The following is a 21579-nucleotide window of genomic DNA, read 5'->3' on the forward strand; positions in this document are numbered from 1 at the left end:
GTGATTTTATAAATCTACGCATACAAATTGGTTAAAAACAGCATTTAAGCTCTTGGAGGTAAAAATCGTATTGGCTAGTGTAATCGATTTAATCACTGAAATAATTTGTTAAAAAGTAGCCTATAATTTAGATTGCACACTGATAGTTTTGATTAAAACTTCGACCTATGTCATAATTTCAGGTTCAACTATTTCTCATGGGCGCATACCATCTCCAGTTGCTCCTGTTTCAGACCTGTAGTTATCCAGCGATGTGCAGCCTCATTTATGTTCTAACAGACGGAGTCTTCTTTCTACTCTTCGTGAATTTTTACATTCAGACATACTTGAAACAAGGAAATTTATCATCGCTCACGAAGTCTGTGACTACTGCATGTATAGGTGCTGCTGGTGACCAACTAGACAAGGAGACGTTCCCTCAATATGGAAATGATTTGGCGAATGGATACTCCTCAGTTCAAAGAAGGAGAATAATGCGCACTAGTTATGAAACACATGCCATACAGCCAGAAGAAGATGGAGAAACAGTCAAGTGCTTACAGAAGGACAGAAATCTTTAACTCACCACGCATTTAAATCTTCCTTCAGCGAACTGAAAATACCTCGTATACATAATGAAGTTTATTTAATAAAATAAGAAACTACCAAAGAAAATTTTAAGCATAAAAATGAGCAGTACTATAAGCATAACAAAATGCACTTTAAATTCAATCTATGTTTTATTGTTTTCCAGAGATGGACTAAAACCTCATGTTAAAAACTGAAGAAATACTATTTATATGTCCAGTAGATATAAACTATCATTCACAGTATTTGGTTTTTATTTATTTACTTTTTTATTCAGCTTGAGGCAGGTGCACAAATAATAATATTTACAAATTACAGATAAATATAAATAACAACTAACGTATAATAGGAATATTAATCTTTTTTGCATCATTAGAGTTCAACTAATTAAAATGTATTGATCAGGACGTTGGTCTGTATCTTCTGTTTGAGCTAAGATATTCAGGATCAATTTGATTAGTAGATCGTTGTACAGGTCTTTGTGTTAGTAGGCAACGTGCAATGAGATTCAGGTTAGATTCTGTTGTACGATTTCTGTCATCCCACACACTGGGTGGAAAAGACCTGAGTTGGAGTTCCGTCGATGACGTGAGGAATTTTTATGGGCCTTTTTCACGAAGTGGCTCACTTTGTCGGTATCAGACGAAGGTACCATGGTTTTTCTCCAGGAAAATTCACGATTTTCTTCCAGCAAACAGAAAATCGACCTCAGAACACAAGCAATTTACAAATCAGCGACTAAGCCCATAAATGTACAAAATTTATGGCCTTAGTTGCTGATGTTCCTAATACCCTACTATAACAACAACAACAACTTCAGTATGCTGAACTCTTCTCCTCCTCCTACTGCTTATAATGACCATCCATTTCTAATATTACTTTTCCTTGCATGAATAAAATGTAAATAGACGAATAAGAATGTATATACGCGCTTTATTGATAATTTCTGCACACTAAGACCCGATATATTCCCAATTTAAAGATAATTAATAAACCCGGAGGCTAGCAGTTAACTACAACTTAATGAGATCGTGCATCGGATGAGCCCGATATTCACTCTGAGGTTAAGTAAGCAGCAACTAATCATTGCAGTTATTGTGTTCTATCCCCGACTGCTTCAATAGGGGCTGGTATGATTCCTCAATACATACTGTAGTGTCTCGGCTCTTATCTTGCGGATACCTTAACCACACTATTTAAAAACCCCCTCCTAGCACCACTTTCCGCCTCTGTGGAATCACCACACAATAATGCCCCTCCCAAAATACCAAGCAGGCAACACCATCAGCTAATAGCCTGCTCTCCAATCTCTTAAAGCTTTTGGAGAAAGTTTTGCTTCTAATCCTAACAAACCAAATTCTTTCGCATCTGCTCCACAGATACATTATGCAGTCTCTGGTAGATCTACCATTATCAACCTAGTTGACATTCGATCCGCTAAGAATTCTTTTGAGGATAGCACTGAGATGGCCATCACCTACGTAGCCTCCAATCAGCCTTTGATTCCATACACATCCCGACATTCATCACCCTCTTGGAATGGAGATGTGCTGTCTTTAATCAATGCCTTTCTTCTCAACAGAACCATAATCCTCCAAGCTAATGATTGTAGGATCTCAAAATCATCTCCGCAGGGGCCACAAGGAGGGCTACTTTCTGAATTTTATTCACAGCCGTCATTGTAGCCTTCATTGAGAACAAATTCGTCATCATATGCTATGTTGACGATAAATAGATATCAAAAGAGACGAAAAGGTGAGAGTTATCAACGCTAACATTAGTGCAAATCTCAACGACCTAGAAAAGTATCTTAATTTCTTCGCGCTCTCCAGCAACGCGTTAAAATTAGTCTAGATTATCCTGGCACTGAAAAATAATTTAACTAAGGTCATAGCGACTATTGGAGAATCTCAGATACTAATTATGCCCATCCACACCGACTTAGGCATAGTCTTTGACCACAAGTTACGATTTCTCAATCACATCAAGAAATACTTCGCTAAATTTCGTCATATATGTTTGTTAGCGAACTTCCAGCTTCTTCTCGTCCATGTGCTTATGCTAGCTTGCAAACATATAACTACCTTCTTCTATGTGGAATCCTGTAAGGAATTGAAATCTGGGCATCGGGTGCCCACACTGAAGTGAAATGCATTTATGCCGTGGAACGTGGTTGGTAAAATGGGTCATCATCCCCTTGCGCAATGGACATAGTGGTTCTGGGAAGCCAAGGGTGGCCGCAGGATCCCTATTGGAACTGTACCTTGCCCGTCACCACCGCAGGGAGGTGAGCTAGGCATCCATCGTTCTCTGGCTAGTCTCCACCAGGGTTGTCTGAGCTTTGTGACGGAGACCCAAGAAAAATAATTATTGGAAATAAAGCACGAGGATATAGAGAAAAAAGAATGGGCCAGAATATATCGGTACAAAAGGTAGTAGGTCGCACAGAATGGGGCCCACAAGAGCTACAAGGCGAAATGGCTGAGTGGGAAAGGGGACCGGCTCCAAGAAGAAAAATAATCGGAGAGACAGATGCTCCCATGTGATCGCCATTTGAGGCCCCAAATGGCAATAATATCCCACACTGCAGTTCAGTGTCAGCAATGGTTCCTACTTCCAAAAGTGGTTTGCACAAAGAGGTAATCCCGCACTGGGATTACCTCTTACCCCACATCAGGTCCGAAAGAAGTGACAATCCCGTACTATGAAATAGTGACAGCAAAGAATCCTACCCAGGCTAAGGTTTGCCACAATAATTTTGAGCCCTCAGCGAGGCCTGTCCCAACAGAAGTTTGCAAGACAGGAATGATCCAATCTCTGGAGTAGAAGTGTTAGGAAGTGGTCTGACCCCACTAGGGGTTTGCATGAGGCCTGGAGGTGGTATTTCAATTGTAGTCTTCAGCAGTCAGATCAGGGTAAGTCATATATCTGAGATTTCGTTGTCCTAGTTTGCGTGCGTCTGCTGGAAATTCATTAGGTTATTGGCTCTTCTAGTCTCGAAGACTGACCGCGCGAACTCAGAAAAGGTAACATAGCTGCGCTCGTCCTGTAGCAGTCGTTCATTATGCTGAGGATTTTCTTGGATTTTAGTGTAGAGCCTGAGCTGAAAGACTTCATGTAAGGGTTATGCGTACTTAATGTGGTCCCAACTTCAGATCCACGTGAACATAGAGGGTCATTTTCAATTAACATAGAGGGTCATTTTCAATTACTGACGTTGTTAGATTAAATTTGAAGGGCCCATGTCCCGTTAGGAGAAAGGTTTCTTGCAAACCAGGCGAGTATAGGAGGGGGGTTTCGACTCTTGAACCCAAGGGTAGAGATACATTTTTGTGATGAGACCTTTTTTTGTGTGATCTCAGTTTTCCTGCCAGTTTCGGATGAGGTTTTCTACGATTCTCTTTCTTTCCTGCTTGGGGCTATTGGCAAAGTCCAGCATAATACCAGCTATCTCCGTAGGGATGCGCTTCTTGAGACGTTGGAAGAGGCCTCTATGGATGACATCTAAATGCAGAGGCATGTGCCTCTCAAGAACCTGGATCGCTGGAATGCTAACTGTTCGGCATGCCCTGCTGACCGTGAGTAACATTGTCTTTGAATTGAGTCTAGCTTATATCGGTTTTGTGCAAGAGTAGCCCTGGTGTATCAAGCAGTTGCACTATAAATGACAATGGAAATGAATATGGCTTTATAGAGGTCCATAGCTTGAGGCTATCCCAATCTAACCGACTAATTCTGACAATCATGAAGGAATAGTTTTTTTTTTTTTTTATCTTGTCGACTAGGTATTTTAGATGCAGATGGAAAGTGAATTTCATATTAAGGATAATTCTAAAGTATTTTTTCTGAATACAGCTTGTCAGGTGCGCAGGCAATTTTGATGACTGGGATGACTGGAGGTGTTGTCATCTGAGTGTTTTTCTTCAACACATTTTTACATTTACTGCACAGATCTATTTTAGGTGTACTGTGGGGGGTGGAAAAAGAAGTATGATGATGGGACTTTTTTATTATTTATATAGTTCCTTGTTTCTTATTCTTATTTCGTTTTGTTCCCTATTATGTGTTTGTCCACTTTATTCTTATTTCCCCCACTTACGCATCTGACTTTACTTCCAAGGAGAATTCCAGATTCGAGGGAACTTCTCAATTGTGTATAATTCCCTTCGGAAAGGCTGAGTGTTCAGGAATAACAAACTCCAAATTAACAAACAACAAAGTTTATTTACATATATATATATATATATATATATATATACAACATTATATACAATTGAATAAAAAAACATGTCATATGCATACAAGGTTAAGTCAAAGATACCTTGCATATATTATTCTTATATTAACAATCGATATGCTATTTTCATCATTATAATCTGTGTTCTCACCATTCTGTTACAATAACTTAAGACCAATCTTAATTTTCCTAAAGTCTCTATTTGTTATTAGTCTTTCAGTTGGACCAACAATTCTTCATTAATACAAACACTATATTCAATTACCTATCCTTAAAACATAATCAAAACTTCTCATAGGATTCAATTATCTGTCTTTAAAACATTCAAAGTTTTTTTTATAGTTCAATTATCCTTCTAACATATTATAATCATCTGAACAACAATTTAAACTATTATTTATCTTTCGTTTCTCTTGTATTTTACAATAACCTTTTTGAATTAATTAAACTCTGTTAGTATATATATAATTTACTTAAGAGATAATTTATCTATCAATTTACTTCTAGTGCTATCTCTGTTTTTCATTAATTAATCACTATACTGTTTCACTAACAGTCCTTGTTAACTTACAGTACTTACTATTATCTTTTTCCTTTCCCTTCCGGGGAGGTTTCAAACTTCCATTTTTGGCTCACTGGGGATCTCCTTCATCTGCTTTCACCTGAATTTGCTACAGATAATTTTTTTAGGAACTCTTGGCTGCATGGGACTGGCGTTCTTTCTCCACCTTATTCGGGCTACCATCCATTCGCTGCTTCCTTCCCTCTCATCGAGCTACTAATTTCGCATTTTCGCTACTTCTCTCGAGCTACTGATTCTGCGGATTTTGCTCCCTTTCTCTCCACCTTATTAAAACCTATCACAAGGAAAACTCATAGGGCATCTCACACTAACTCCTTCTCCACCCCACTTTATTAAAACTCATCACAAGGAAAACCTCATAGGGTGCTACCCTCGTTTTTCCGCTCCACCTATTAAGAACTTTTTCAAGAAGAAAACTTCCCAGGGCGCTACCCTCCTCTTTTCCACCACGACCAAAACACTCCACTGTTAACTGACACATATTTCCTACCACAACAGAACCCTCAACTGTCCATGTTACTAACTCATTTTACTTATCTCGACGAAAATCTCGACTGCTGTGTCCGCTGACTATTTCATTTTCCCTAGCACCAACAAAAACTCAACTTAGAATCCCACTAACTCATTTCCATAAACACCCACATAACTCAACTCGGGGATCTGTGTCTGTCTCATGTTCCCAAACACCGACAAGAATCTCAACTTCGTCTCCCTCCTAACTAATTTCCATAAACCCCCACATAACTCAACTCGGGGATCTGTGTCTGCCACTCACATTTTCTAACACGACAAAAACTCAACTGTCCATCCTAACTCACTTTCCCAAACACCGACGAGAATCTAAACTTTGTCTCCCCCTAACTCATTTCCATCAACACCCACATAACAACAAATATCGTTGTGGGTTTTTTGGAGCAAAGGCTGATATGACCAAATTGCGCCTGTTCCTATGGAAAGATATTGTATACATGTATGCTACAGTTATTACTTCAACCCTGAACGCTTCACTAAACCACTTACCATTTGAATGATCGTCAGGTACTTCTTCCACCAAAGATATTTCTTCATATTTGGCCCCACTATTGCTAGTGCATAATTTATGCATGTACAAATGAGTTGAACAATGCTGCTAATGTGGAACTACCACCTGCAGTAAAGAGAAAAATCATATAATTTTGCTATTTATTTTCGAAAATTATACAAGAATAGATATACGAAAAACATATACACGAAGCAAAGTTATCTCCTAAATCAAAGCTGATACAACGCTGATATCGTAATGGTAGACAGAGAACAAGAGAAATCATGACATCATTTATTTATTATTCTTTCATGACAATCAATCATTTTGACATCACAAAAAAAAAACAAAACAAAAGTAATGTTAAGCGGTCGCCCGCATTAAATTACGTAATATTTACAAGAATTAAATTACAACACTCTTCATTATCTACAGTTATCCAGCTTGGATATCTCCAAATGTACTCATATTGGTATTTTATCTAAACAGCAATGTCTTTGTTATTGAATTGACTTATAATAGAATAAATCATAGGCAGTAGGATGAGAATGTGATAACCTATACCGATGAGCCAAAACATTATGACCAGTCGAGTCGTTATGCAAATCGAAGCAACTCAAAACGAAGGTTGTCACAGACATCTCTCAAATATGCCAGTCAAGCTGTACTTGCTACCTGGGAGTCTAAAACGCTGATGGAACTGATATTCGGTTGACAATCAAGTCAGGTGGACCAATTTTCGGCGAAGTCCGGACGGTCTGTGGCAGCCAAATCCTCTGCTTGCACGTTCACGATGGTGGGACTGTTAGTAACCCTGGGTATAACCTCCATGCACATGCACACTGTTGGTGACGTGACAACCCAGGTGTGAACCAACGTAAGCAGTAGTCGAGGTGTGGCGCCCACAACACATGGAGGAATGCCACCCCTCTCTGTTACCAGGCAATACTAGGTTGATGAGAGTCATCTACCACTAGGTGGTAGATGACTTATATCAACCGGTGAAATACCACCAATTTGCTTATTGGAGGTTTGAAGTGGTGGAACAGACATAGTCTCCAGAGCTAAGTTGCGGTCAACCCTTCCCCATCGTGCAGTATGACTGATGACTTTTGACGTTACGATGAACATCATGGCGAGATCCAATCTTCCTTACATTTTGCGGGTACAGCTCATAAACGGTAATTGCAGACCAGCCGCTAGTTAGTACACCGGACCGAATCTATAGGTAACTCTTTAGGAGGTTTCCGGATCAGCTAGTGTATAATCTTGCTACATCTACTCTGCCAGGTAGTGACTGGAGTGAGTCCGAGTGGTGTGGGTGCGGAGGACATTGTCGAGGCCATGTTATGTATACAAGGATCTGGAAATATTCTTACCACGTGTACGCCTTATCCAAAAATTTCATTACTTCATACAGCATGTCCCACACACTTTTTCTTACTATTGAATACACCATGAATTGTCAAACTAATAGAGTAAGCTTATCTGCAAAAAGATCTAAACCTCCCAAACACTTCCTAGTTCATTTCACAAATATACGTGGTCTCAATTCTAATCTCAACGATGTCCATTTCCACTTTTAGTCGGCTAAACCCCATGTACTTTTTCTGACAGAATCTCACTTATCGGTTGATTCAACTACTGCTCATCTCAGATGCCCAAATTATTCGCTGTATGATTCCTTTCGCCTCAAAGGTTGTACTTGTGCGTATGTCCGTTCTGATATTCCCTGTCAGAGACTTGGCAATTTGGAATCTCCTCTCTTTGATCTTCTCTGGCTTAAAATCGCTCTACCTCATTGTGTTTAAAAGTCATCTGTTGTCTTTACCGTTCTCCCAACTCCACTAATCACTTGGAGCTCTTTGACTTCCTCTCTTTGCAACTTGACTTTCTCCAGTCCAACTTTCCTAACAATGAGGTAATTTTCCTTGGTGATTTTAATGTTCACAACTCCAGCTGGCTTCCATTTTCTAGTCACACCGACCCAGCTGGTCGAGATTCTGAGGCTTTTGCAATTACTAATGGCCTTGCAGAGACTGTTCATTTTCCTACAAGAATACCGGACAATCCTAACCGTACAGCCAACACCCTTGATCTTTTTCTCACAAACAACCCTTCTAAGTACATAGTTGAAGTGAGTGGTCTTTTGGTCACCTCAGATCAGAACTTGGTGATTGTCTCTTGCCCAATGGAGCCTTTATCTCATGGCTATTCTCAACCTCGTATTGTTTGGCATTACCAGAATGCAAAATGGGATGGACTGCAAGATTTCTTTTGCTTGGTCAGATTACTTTTTCAAAACTTCTGATGTCAACGTTCGCTCAGATCGTGTCAGTGAAATTATTATTGTAAGAAAGGAATCCTTTATTCCATACTCCACTTTAAAATATTGTCCTTTATCTAAACCTTGGTTTTCCAATAAATGTGCTAAGGCTGTTCAAGAGAAGAATGTTGCATATCGTAATTGACTTGTTTCTAAATCTACAGATTCATTTTCTGCCTGCTCTAAAGCTAGTAACAATTGTAAAGCAGATAGTAATCAGTCCAAACTACATTTTGAACTGGCTAAGGGTAGAAAACTTGCTTCTTGCCCTAATGGTAGCTGAGCATTCTGGTCTCTTGCCAAAGCTATTGGCCGCAACTTTTTCCCATCTCTGCTCCCACCTCTGTCAAAATCAGATGGTTCTGTTGCCACTTCACCCAAGGATAAAGCTGACCTGCTAGCATCCCATTTTTCTTCCAACTCATGTATAAATGTTCTTCGAAAAACACCTCCCGTCATTCCCAACACGCTCCATTCAATGCCTCCTGTGGTTTTCCGTCAAAAGGATGTCAGTAAGATTTTTACGAATCTCGATGCTAAGAAAGCTCCAGGTCCCGATGGTATTTCTCCACTTGTTCTCAAAACCTGTGCTCCTGAACTTACTCCTATTCTTTGCCGCCTTTTTTCACTTTCTTATTCCAAAGGTGTTTTTCCTTCTGCTTGGAAATTTGCTCATATCCAGCCAGTTCCTAAAAAGGGTGACAAATCCCTCCCATCCAATTATCGTCCCATTGCAATTACTTCTACTCTTTCTAAAGTAATGGAGAAATTAATTAACCACCAACTCTTAAACTACCTGGAAACCTTCCGTCTGATCAAGGATCGCCAGTATGGATTCCGTCAGTGCCGATCCACTGGAGATATTCTGGCTTATGTTACCCATTTATGGAAAAATTCAATGGAAAAGTTCGGGGAAACAAGCAGTTGCTCTTGACATCTCACATTCTTTCGATCATGTTTGGCATAAAGGTCTCCTAAACAAGATTCCATCTCATGGTTTGCCAACTGTGTTTTTGCAAGTGGTTATCCAGTTTTCTCTCTGATCGCTTACTGAGGGTGATGGTAGAATGGTGAGATCGGCAGAAGGATGACCGTATGAGGAAAGACTCCGTACATGTGGGCTACAGAGCTTGGCAAACTGGCACCTCAGAGGTGACCTGATTGAGGTTTACAAGGCTCTGAGAGGGGTTAGTAAAATGAATGAAAAGGGGTTAGTAAAATGAGGTGGAATTCTTACTGTTATAATGAATTCCGGAACTAGGGGATTATAAATTCAAATTACAGGGGTTGAGGTTTAGATTAGATTGTAGGAAGTTTTCTTTTAGTCTGCGAGTAGTTGATTGCTATAACAAGTTTCCCTCGTATGTAGTTGAAACTGACAGTTTGAGTAAATTCAAAGGTCAACTGGATAGTTATCTGTGTGAGGAGTGAAGCATATAATTTATGTTTTCTTATCTACTTGTTTTTTTTTTTTTTTCCATTGCAGCAAAAGCCTTGTGGCTTCCTTTCACTATGCGAATACCATTACTAAGGCAAGGTTTCTGAATCTGGAAAGTGAAATGAAACGTGCTATCATCAGCAAAATTATAGATAAGATTTCCATTCAATGGAAGAAGGTAATTAATATACAAGAAAAATAGAGCGGAAGAAAAACTGAACTTGGGAAGAAGTTAGGAGACAGAGAATCTTTTGCCGTTAACCGCAGTAAGCGATCAGAGAGAAAACTGGATTCACAATTACAAAAAACAGTTGGCAAACCATAAAATGAATGATTCCTTAGAATAGCTTTATGATAAACAGAATAAAAAGCCTTTGAAATGTCAAGAGCAAATGCTAATTTTTAAAATTGAATCTGTGTATAGATGGGTAACATAAGACAGAATATCAGAGTAGATCCACTATAAGACAGAATATAGTGGATCTACTCTGCCGAAATCCTTACTGTCGTTCATTGATCAGATGGAAGGTTTGTAGATAGTTTAGGATTTGGCAGTTAATGGATGTCGCCATTACTTTAGAAAGAATAGAAGTAAGTGCAATGGGACTATAATTGGATGGGAGGGAGTTATCACCATTTTTAGGAATAAATTGATGGACATGAGAAAATTTGTAAGCAGAAGCAACAGCACTAATGGAATACGAAAGTGTGAAAATAAATAAATCTTTATTTGTCCTACCAAAATTAAAATATAGGTGTACATTGGTAAGAGACAAATTCCCTTCACGGCAGAAAATGCCAGGGGATTACCATAACATGTGAATAAAAGAATGTTTAAATACAAGAAAGGTTAAATATACACGAACAGATGAAATACAAACTGCATTACTCATCACTGTATTACTGTCTAGAGTCATGGCAATTGTAACCACACTGCGGTTTGTTTCCTATATTTCAGACCTTCAATGAGCCTTAGTATGTTAATTCCTATACGCGTTAGGCACTAAATTGATTCTAACGCACTGGCGGGTATAAACCTGTCGGCCATCTTCAGTCTGTTGGTCTTCATTCTCAAGAATTTTGTGCCTCTCAATGCAGATGGCGGGATGTGCCACTCACAAAGCTGCCAGAAGCATGGTGATGATATCGTGCCAGTCATCATTTTGATTGTAGTTATTAATCGTTTCCAGGCAATGATGTCTGGTAAACGTTGCAGTTTAAGCTGCGTGGTTCTTAAATGTTGAGGGAGATGGTGCTTATGGTTTGCCCACTTCAGCAGCCAGAATTCACTGGCATATATTCTCCTAATGTGGGTAGGGATGGCTGAGGCCCACAATTCTGCGCCATACAAAATAGCCGAATACACTGTGGTTCTTAAATATCGTGCGGTTGTTGTTGTTGTCTGTTTCACGTGCAAGAAGTGCTGTTTTGTTGTCCAACGTAAGTAGTGCATTTTCTTTACAATCAGGTCAATAGGAGACTTGAACATAAGTTTAGTATCAAAAGTTACTCCCAGATCTCTATGCGTTTCAACAACTGGGATAGGTTTGCCATTAAGTTTCGGGTGTACGAGCGTAGGCGATTTTTTGAGCGAGTACACTATGATTACAGTCTTCTGCGGATTTAGGGCCAAGCCAAATTTGTCTAAGTACACGAATAAGTTCAGAAGCTTATAATTAATCTGGTCACATAATGCCCTATTGGTCATGGACGGTTGGATGGGTGTTAAGATCTTAACATCGTCTGCATAAGTGCATACATCATCCCTACTTTTGCAGAATGGGATCATAATGGCGGTAAAGAGGAGTCCAGATAAGACTCCACCCTGTGGAACTCCTGCATGGAGTTGGCGTTGGAGGATCTGACTATCTGTGCGGTAAAAAATGGACCAACGAGTAAGTAGGGCCTGTAGGAACTTCAGCAAATTTCCTTTTATTTGGAACGCGTGTTGGGGCAGATGAAGTAAGCCATGTACATCCAGACTATCGAAAGCTGCTTTTATATCGGCATAAATTATTGCAATTTCCTTTCTAGCTTGAAAAGCATTTAGTATTGCGGCTTGAACTGTGAGGAGGTTAGTAATAGTAGATCTTGCAGTTATTGAATAATGAATTTGTTGAGGCTGCCCAGCCAGTATCTGATTCGACAACTTTGGCAATACAGCTTTCTCCAGTACTTTTAACAGGGTAGATGCAATAGATATTGGCCTATAGTGCTCCACACGGTTAGGGTTTATAGTTTTCGCCATTGGAATTACAGCATACTTATTCCAGTTCTCAGGGGAAAACTCGGCAAGCAAGAATAGAGCTATAAATTGCTTGGAGTGGTTCAATTAGGTAAGGGCTGAGACACTTTACCATGAAGTGGGGGGACTCCATCAACTCCAGGTGTGTTAGTTGTCCTGAGGGAGTTAATACTCTGTATTAGTGCTTCTTTAGTGATAAGAACAGACTCCATCTCATTGTCAACTAATTGATCCCACTCAAACTCCCTGACTTGGGACTCATGATATATGCTGGGGGAACTGCTGATGTGGTCCATCCACGCTTCTTTGTCAAGCCCCTGATTTGTGTCACTTTTAAGTGTGCAACGAGGTAGCTTTCCTCTTCCAATTGTGTCTTTCATGTAGCGGCTGATTGCTCTAGATTTTTCCCTATTAAATATTGCTCTGGCCCTCGAGTAGTTAATTCTCTTTTGTGTGTCATTAGACAGTTTTCATTTTCTGTGCAGAGTTTGCTTTAGTTTAAACAATGCAGTTAGGCTAGAGTTCCACCAGGTTTTCGATTTTGATGATATCCTTACTACTTTGGAAGCCGCAAATTCTGTAATAGAGTTGATCCAACTGGTTAAGAGAATTGTTGCAAATAAGGCATCACATTTGAGTAGACATTCCCACGGGATACATCTGGCAGCAAATAAGCATTTATTTGGGTCCACAAAGGCTAGCGAAGCGACAAGCTGGGTCTTAATTTTTTCCTTGGCATTGAAGTCCACATACGGTATCATTATGAGCATTAGAATTGGGCTATGATCGGATGGAAAGAACACTTCAGGGGGTACATCAATTATACATTTACCAGAAGACGGAATTAGGTCGAGTCTATTTTCACCTCTTGTAGGTTGGTCATTAATAAGAGAGATGGAGCATGGCTGTAGTTTATTTCACATGGTGTCCAGCCAGTTATTGAGGTGAGGTGGAAGGTTGAAATCTCCACATACTATATGAGTGGTGAAACGTGTAATTTGTTGAGAAGCCAGTCTACCACATTATTTATCATTTCTAGACTAGGGACAGGTGGAATGTAAACGACTGCTATATCTAAGAGTGCTGAGTGGACTTTTAAAGTGACAAGTAATGCCTCATAAAGCTCTGAATCCGCGTAGGCGACTGAGATTATTTGAAGTGCTATGTCACGTACAAAGAGGGCTACTCCTCCACCCCTCGTTTCAGATCTGCATTTGAAGTAGGCTTTGTATCCAGCAGCGTCAGCAGCGACTATAGACTCTTGATGTGGCTGGAGCCAGGTCTCGGTGAGCCAGATAACATCAGCAAACGTGACAAGAGCATTTGTTCCAATGTGTCCAACTTGTTTCGTAAGCTCCTAACATTCTGATAAAAAATCTTCCCGATGGGTAATGGTTTTATCTGTATCCTAGTAGGTCTTCTACGGGGTATAGTCTTACTTTGTATCATGTGTCGGGTAGTTACTATTGTAGAAATTCGATTGACATCAGACTGGCGATCCGGTAGAGGTTCATTATCCTGTGTAACTGGCGTGGTTCGTATAGTTTTCAATGGCTTGGTTTCCTTCTTTTGGCGTCATACTTGTGAGTTTGTGGTAACAGAACGCGGGTAAGCTCAAGAGCACAGGTTTTGAGAACAAGTGTATAGAGAAATATCATCAGAAACTGGGGAAATCTTGGCCAAGACTATTTAGAATTCTTCTGACATCCTTTTGATGGAAGATCATAGGAGGTATTTGTATATTGCACACGTTACAAAGCATCTACACATCAAGTAATAACCAAGAATTCTGGACACATGGATTGAAAGAATTATATTGCAACTTTGCAATAGCTAGCAGCTCCAACCTCAGTTTAATCGGACCCCTTTGGGAAGAAATTGAATGTTGAAGTCCAACTTAGCATAGTGGAAAAACGAGTGGGTACAGTAGTACAGCATTTGAGTGGACCTGTGATTATTAAATACAGTACCGTTCTTACATTCTTGTGTGTCCGATCAGCAGTACAAATTGAAACGGAATGGACGAAAATTTATTAAATGGCAGTTGATTTAAGTTGATTCACCAAAATGTAATTGATTTAATGGCGAAATTCCCTGCCAAATGCTTCTTTCAGTAAGGGTTGAACGAAATACTTGTAACCAAGATAGTCGTACATGCCTACCTTTATAATTAAAAAAAGGAATAAGTAATGTTTATTCAATTATTACCCATTTATTAAAAACTGGTTTACAGGCATTTACAGCAATAATTGAAGTCATATTTTAAAAATTAATATTAAATTCAAATATTCTTTAACTTCATAATGTTCCTGTACCGATGGGTGCAGAGACGTTGTTCCTACCCGAGTACAGCTTATTTTACTGAGTTGTAATGTTTCATTGCTATAACGGGTCTGGAATGACAATATTATCAAAAACCTGAAATGCAAATGAAAATTTTTTGTGTTACAGGAACATGGCATCTGGGCAAGGTTAAACGTTTTAAGTAAGAACATGTAAAGCAAACAGTAATCGAAATTCTTGTTTACCTTCAACAGATTCATTTTACTTTTAGCAGGAAGGGAAAAAGGTTCTCTCGTGAACTTAAAAATCTGGTGGTGAGTAGAAACGTTTTGAATGTCTCTTTTCGCTTTTCTTATAATGATTATTAAGTCGTTAAATCGTTTGATTGTTAAATCGTTTGATCATTCAATCGTTTGATCGTTAAATCGTTTGATCATTCAATCGTTTGATCGTTCGCAATCAAACCGGGTGGAAATAACATGTTTACAACTGATTTTGGATTAGCCTAATTATATAAGTTCTTTAGAAATTGGTGTACACTGGGCTCAGAAATGACTTCCATCTGTTTTTCTCCGTTATATATAGTTTTTTTCGCAAAGAGTTATATTAATTTTTTGGGTGCCAATAAAATACCTAAAAGTAATATGCGAAGTGTGATCAAAAAGTTCGACGACCGAATTTTTATCTCGAAATTGCTGCGTTGTAGCGACTAACGAGTTGCCACAAGTTGCTCTGGGTTTCCTTTTAACTCAGGTGATTATGTCGGATCGGACCAAGTTCACACTTCAATGGCTCATTTTTACCCAGATTGAAAAGAATTCTTTGAAGGTGACAATGCAACTGTCCACCATGAGGAAATTGCATCTGAATTGTTCGAAGAACATTCTCGAGATTTCTGACTTCTACCGCGGGCACCTAATTCTGCAGATCTGAATCCAATTGAGAATGTGTGGGATATTTTGGAAAGGGCATTTCGGATTCGTAGTTCTCTACCAATCACAATACCCCAGGTGACAAATATACTGATGGAATAATGGTCAAACCTGACAATTCTTCCATCAGTATATACTGTCTGGCTGACACGCCTAGTAGAATCCGTGCCACGACGTATACGGGCTATAATTCGGACAAAGACTGGTCCTGTTTATATAGTAATGAATAAGTAAAGCATGCCTGTGAATTTGTTGAAGTGCATAAATTTACGAACATCTCTGTCTGTGGATTGGCTACCACAGGGTTGCTCCGCTAGTGCTTCATACGCCCTACTGCCAGGCCCGCCTCCTCGTGGCGCTGGACGATAAACTAGAGATTTCTGTGTGAAAACGCAAGCCCCTAGGCTAAGAGAGCGGATGGAACAACACAACCCACACTAACAGTACAGGAATACTCACTAACCTAGATAAATCTGCCCTTTAAAGTGTTTGTAAAGAGCTTGTAATTCATCGCACTGCTTAACGCGGAGTTAGGGGAAGCCCCCGTTGCCACATTACAAATTACACTACACACTAAACTACCAGAAATTGAGAACTATAACATGAAGCCTACAGTTGGGAGAGCTACCACATCGAATTCCACACACGACCACAAAACAACTTCCAAAGTAAAACAACAACCGTTGTGTCTCTGCTTTCACCATAGACAATAGAAGAACAGATGAGATCTTATTTGAATACAGATTTAAGTATAGATGCTGATCAACAAGGCTTTCTCAAAGCAACAATGTACCTCATTAGAAATAACGACTGAGAAATATATACAGGGTGTATCATCATATGTGGGATCCACTTCAGGGATGGAATTTGGTGGTAAAAACAATAAAAAAATGTTCATGTAAATATAGGTCTGATTTAGACTTGTTTCTGAGTTACAGCCATTATTGTGTTCCCAATTTTTTCCACAAAATGAATTAGAACAGCAGGCTTCATTCCACTAATTATTTTTGAATGATTTCAGTTAATTCTCCTTCCTGACAAGGGGGGCTGGAGCTTGTTATTTACATTTTATATTGTATATTTGGTGTGATAACGGACGATTATTCAAATCGAAAGATGGCATCTCATGTATGGACTTGCTAAAAGCAATGATGTACGATGACAGTAGACTTATTAGCACCAGAAGCTTTTTTATGCTGGTGAGGAGGTCTATGATGAATCATTTGCATTCTCGTATTCAGGTGTCCAGGAGTCATTTTGCGCATTCCCATTTTGTGTGCCACCAACTATCTAAGCAGATAGTTGCTGGCACACAAAAATGGCCGTAATAACTCGAAAAACAAAGCAAAATTAGAGACCTGCATTTACATGAACTTTTCTAAAATTCTTTTTAGGTCCTAAATCCATCCCTAAAGTGGTTCCCACATGTTATAATACATCCTGTCTATACAAACTAATTTTCTCTCAGCAGGTGAATTCTGAGATACACAGACACTGGCTAAAAAAATACGTACCTTTGTTCAGTGTCGAATCGGGCCGCCTTTATTTCGAATAACAGCAGATGTGCGCGAAGCGGCATGGATTCTATAAGGTGTTTAAATATTTTAGTCTAATTGTAACTTTCTTCCAGAAAAATATCGGGTAGCTTCAACAAAATTGAAGGAAGAGGTCTTCGCTGTTGAATAGCTCTCTTCAGCTCATCCCACACATTCTCAATAGGAAACTGAGATCAAGTGAATGTTGGGGCCAGGGAAGTTGGTGGAAATCCGTATCATGTTCTCGAACCATATTTGCAGTTCTGGAATCAAATACTGAGGATGCGGAAAGGTCAGGGAATGACCACCGCATATCCCCGGAGCAATATGGCCTTAGTTGCTAATGCTCCTAAAAACCAAATAACAAACAAACAGCAGTTCTGGAATGATGCGCTTTTCCATTGTCATCAAGTAAAGTGCCCGTCAACTTCGGGATAAGAGTGTAACACTGCAGGGCGCAGTAGATCTGAGACAAAATTCAGATACTCCCTGGATGACATTGAACCCTCCACCGGATCAACGGACCCAGCCGTGTCAACAAAACATTCCTCATACTATGATACCACGTCCTGGTATCATAGCTTGGGTTGTCCTAATAAGGCGAGCAGGGTTCATAATTTCTTGAGGTTTTCGCACACGCACTGCCTACATTTTCCTTAATTGTATCGTGATTCGTCTGACTGCTTACTTCTATTGTTCCACTGGCCAATCGCGGTCTCGAAACTACTGCAAGCGGACTTTTTCTGAATCAAGTGGCTTCCGAAAAGGCAGGCGATTGTCAATACCTATTTTCTTCAATTTTTCACCCTTCTTTTCGTAGCATAGCGGTCACGTTATTTTTAGCTCCTGTATTATCGCGTCAGAACTATGGATTTATTTCTTGTTAAAAGTGCAGTTTGTTGCCAAATAGATAATTACAACTTGAGAATTCTGTTGGTAAGCATAGGTTTGTGTTATTAGAGCTCTCTTTCGAGTTTCTTCCATTTTCTTCTCACTACTATGGTTCTTTGGTGCCAAAGAACTTTGGCGCCATAGCCGAAGCTTTAGGTAGGGGGCCACTCCTTTGCCTGACCACCACAGCCTCTATCCTCGCTAATTTGACTGGGGCTGTTTTCCCCCTTCCGTGATCTTGGACGGGCGTCGCATCGGAGGTACCAGTTTCACCGTTTTGTGCCTCCGGTGTTTACTTCCTTCTTACTTACCCAGTGCCAGCAGTGCTTGTTTCAATAGCACGCATGCGTCGCAAATTTTCACCATCTGCATAAAGAACTGTACAGCACACCCATTTTCTGCAAAGATCATTAAAATTATTATTAAAATCAGTTTATTTCCCAAAAAACCTTGGGTCACCCCGGGACGGCTCTGTGCCAGAAGGGTGTGAATATAGACTAAGGTGCGAGGAACACAATGTACAATAAACAAGGGTACATTCATGCTCGACCCGAGACTTTTACAGGATTAAATAAACAATAATATACAAAATATACAGTAATATACATGATTACATGAAGACAGAAAGTCTTTGTCATATACAAATAGGCAAGTTAAAAAAAAAAAAACAAAAAAAAACAAAAAAAAATGTCTGAGGAGTAGGTGAGTATTATAGGTTCATAATCTGGTAACAGTTCTTGAGGATTTCCTTCCTGTAGGGCTTGTCTTCACAGAACCTATCAGGGTGGATCCTAAATTTATTGAAGATCCGAAGACAATTGCCTGGAAACATGTTCCCCAGGGAATCGATGTTCGACAGAGTAAGACGTAGAGGGAGACAGGAGTCGGGGTGCTTCCCTCTTGCCCTCCTCGGGCCAGAGATTAATGCGGATACTGATGGAGCATCAATTCGCCTCGTTATAAACCGTGCAAGCGTGAAAACATTTTTTGTCATGATGATATGTCTCCAGGGAGTGGTGCCTAGATTTGCTTGTAGGATAGATCTGGAGATAGTTAGGGGGTGGCCTACCACCCTGTTCATCCATCTAAGCAACCAGTACTCTAAACTGAGATACTTCTGAAGGTATGAGGCAGGGGCAAATGACCAAATTTCTGAAGCATAGAGAGGAATCGGCGTAATACACCTCAGGATGTGCCGAATAAGCAGCGCTGGCTGATGCACACCAACGAGCTCTTGACGCACTGCCCAAAGAGCAGCGTACGTCTTCTGCCTCATCCTGGCAAAGTGAGGCTGAAATGTGAGCCCAACGTCCCAGGTGAGGCCAAGATCAGTATGAGAGGTCACCTTTTGCACCGGTTCCCCACTCACAAAGATTTGGATATCATTTTTGGCTTTCTTCTTGGTTATCGTCAGTTGTGCTGATTTGGAAGGGCTCAGATGCAGCCCTATTGTGGAAAGATAACTTTCCAAGCTCAATATCTGCCTAGAAGCTTGTTGGTTGATATCATGAATCTGATGATTATGATCTGAGCTCACGTAGAACTTCAGATCGTCGGCATAAGAAACAAAGTTCGGATTCTGAGCAAGGAAAGGCTCCAAAACTGCTGCAAACAGGATAGCTGACAGTACGCTTCCTTGTGGGATGCCTCTTGAGACGTCAGTAGTTACTTGAAAGTCATTGTGGGTCACAGACAGATGTCTAGGAAGTAATATAGACTTCAAAATTTGAAGTAAGGTTTCCGCCAGTCCGAAGTAGTGTTTCAGAATGGTAAAAAGAGCTGGGAGGTGTATTCTGTCATAAGCCGATTTTATGTCGAGGAATATGATATCAATCTGTGATTTGTTGTTAAGGGTGCGCTGAATTCTGAAGAGGGTATCAAGAAGATTGGTAGTTGTCGATCTCCTTTGTAGAACGGTATGGAGGTATTCGGGCCTGTGTGCATAGCAATGCTGGGCAATTGTTGGCTGAATTACTTTTTCGAAAATTTTGAGTAAAGAATAGTTGATGGATATTGGTCTCAGGTCTTTAGGAGATTTCGGTTTCTTGATCTTTGGAATGGGCTTAACATGGTAAGTTTTCCAAATTGAAGGAACTGTTCGGGATTGCAGGATTTGTCTGAAAAGGTGAAGGAGAATGTCGGCTATATATGGGCTGCAAATTTTGATAATAAAGAGTGGGAAACCATCCGGACCTACAATGGCTTTGTTGTGTAGTTTATTGATGACATCAATTAGGGTCTCTCTAGTTATTTCTATTTCAGACAAGTGTGCCCTAGGTAACCAGTCCTCCTGCGAGAGAAAGGAATCAGAGTCAGGAAAATCTGCCTGCTGTAAGCTGAACTGTGCCCATTCCTGGACAAACTTTTTGTCAATAGCTAGATGATGATGATGATTCGAAAGGATCCTTCTACTACTCTTCAACCTATTGAGAACAGCTTGGTTAAGGACCAGCCTTTTCTTTTTCAAGAAGCAAGCTCTTTCTTTCTTAAAGATGGAATGGTCTGAGGGAAGTGGAGTTTTTCTGCCATTTCCGGTAGGCCTTCTGCTTCTTGATGAAAGCCATCTTAGTTTCCTTATTGAAACCCCGATTCGACCTGTTACCACTCATGGTGATTCTGCACCATGTAGTGCAATTAACTTCAGTCGTTCCGACAAGAGCATAATGGCATCCTCCAACGGCTCAGAATAGAGACACCCCCAGTCAAACCCAATCAAGCATTGGAGAATGATCTCTGGCTTCAGATATTTGGTAGAGAAGGCTATCCTAGGCAATTCAGCAGAGTACTCGTCAGGTAACCCAAGGGAATTGCTCTGTAAGGATAGTTTACATGCAATTGGCGAGTGATCAGATTAGAATCGAAAGTTGCCAGGTAGGAGTTTGATATCTTTTAAGTTGTGGAAGATTAGGTCCAGCGCTTGACAGGCTCTAGTTGGTTGCGTCACTAACCGTGTAAGGCTAAAGGCCCGAAGAGTGGCCTCAAGGCCCTCAAGAGCATTCCCATGCCTGGGCAGTGGCAAGTTAAAGTCACCTGCTACAACAGTTGGAATTTTAGGCATTACGTTGGTTGCTAACCACGTGAGCAGCTCCACTCTAGAGTCATCATTGTGGTCCGGAGGAAGGTAAACCAGGCAGCATTGCATTTGAAGAAGAGGACTCCTCAGCGTCAGGAAGACTGCCTCAAAGTTGTTAGATTGGCTCACTCGTGTCCTTATTGGCTGGAAGCGATCGTTGAACAGGATTTCAACACCTTCGCCTCGCCCGTTAATTCTGTGATTCCCAATGTGTTTGTAAGGGGTGTTAAAATGGGTAAGATCAAGCTGTCTATCTGCCACTAACCATGTTTCTGTGAGGCAGATGACATCAAACTCATTAAGCAATAGGAGAGTCTGGAGACAATGAAGCTTGTTTTTTAGGCTGCGTACATTCTGCATAAACCAAAGAATCTCTCCTTCTTGTGAACCTGGTAGCAAGTCATCCTTTTGTAGCTATGGCTGTTTATCTCGCCTGGATCCGCTATAA

At 40.2% G+C, this 21579-nt stretch overlaps 1 protein-coding gene across 1 annotated transcript in view; it reads left to right on the plus strand.

Annotated features, from left to right (window-relative positions):
* The first annotated feature begins 14917 nt into the window (after window positions 1-14917).
* Window positions 14918-21579, plus strand: part of LOC150091693 (very long chain fatty acid elongase 7-like) — a 58287-nt gene continuing 51625 nt past the window's right edge. Inside the window, exon 1 of the mRNA XM_090385222.1 lies at window positions 14918-15014. The gene's annotated coding sequence lies outside the window, so the exon portion shown is untranslated. The remainder of the gene's footprint in view (window positions 15015-21579) is intronic.

The sequence above is a fragment of the Mastigoproctus giganteus genome, chromosome 1 (genome assembly GCF_048544385.1).
Source record: "Mastigoproctus giganteus isolate SK-2022 chromosome 1, ASM4854438v1, whole genome shotgun sequence".
NCBI lineage: Eukaryota > Metazoa > Arthropoda > Arachnida > Uropygi > Thelyphonidae > Mastigoproctus > Mastigoproctus giganteus.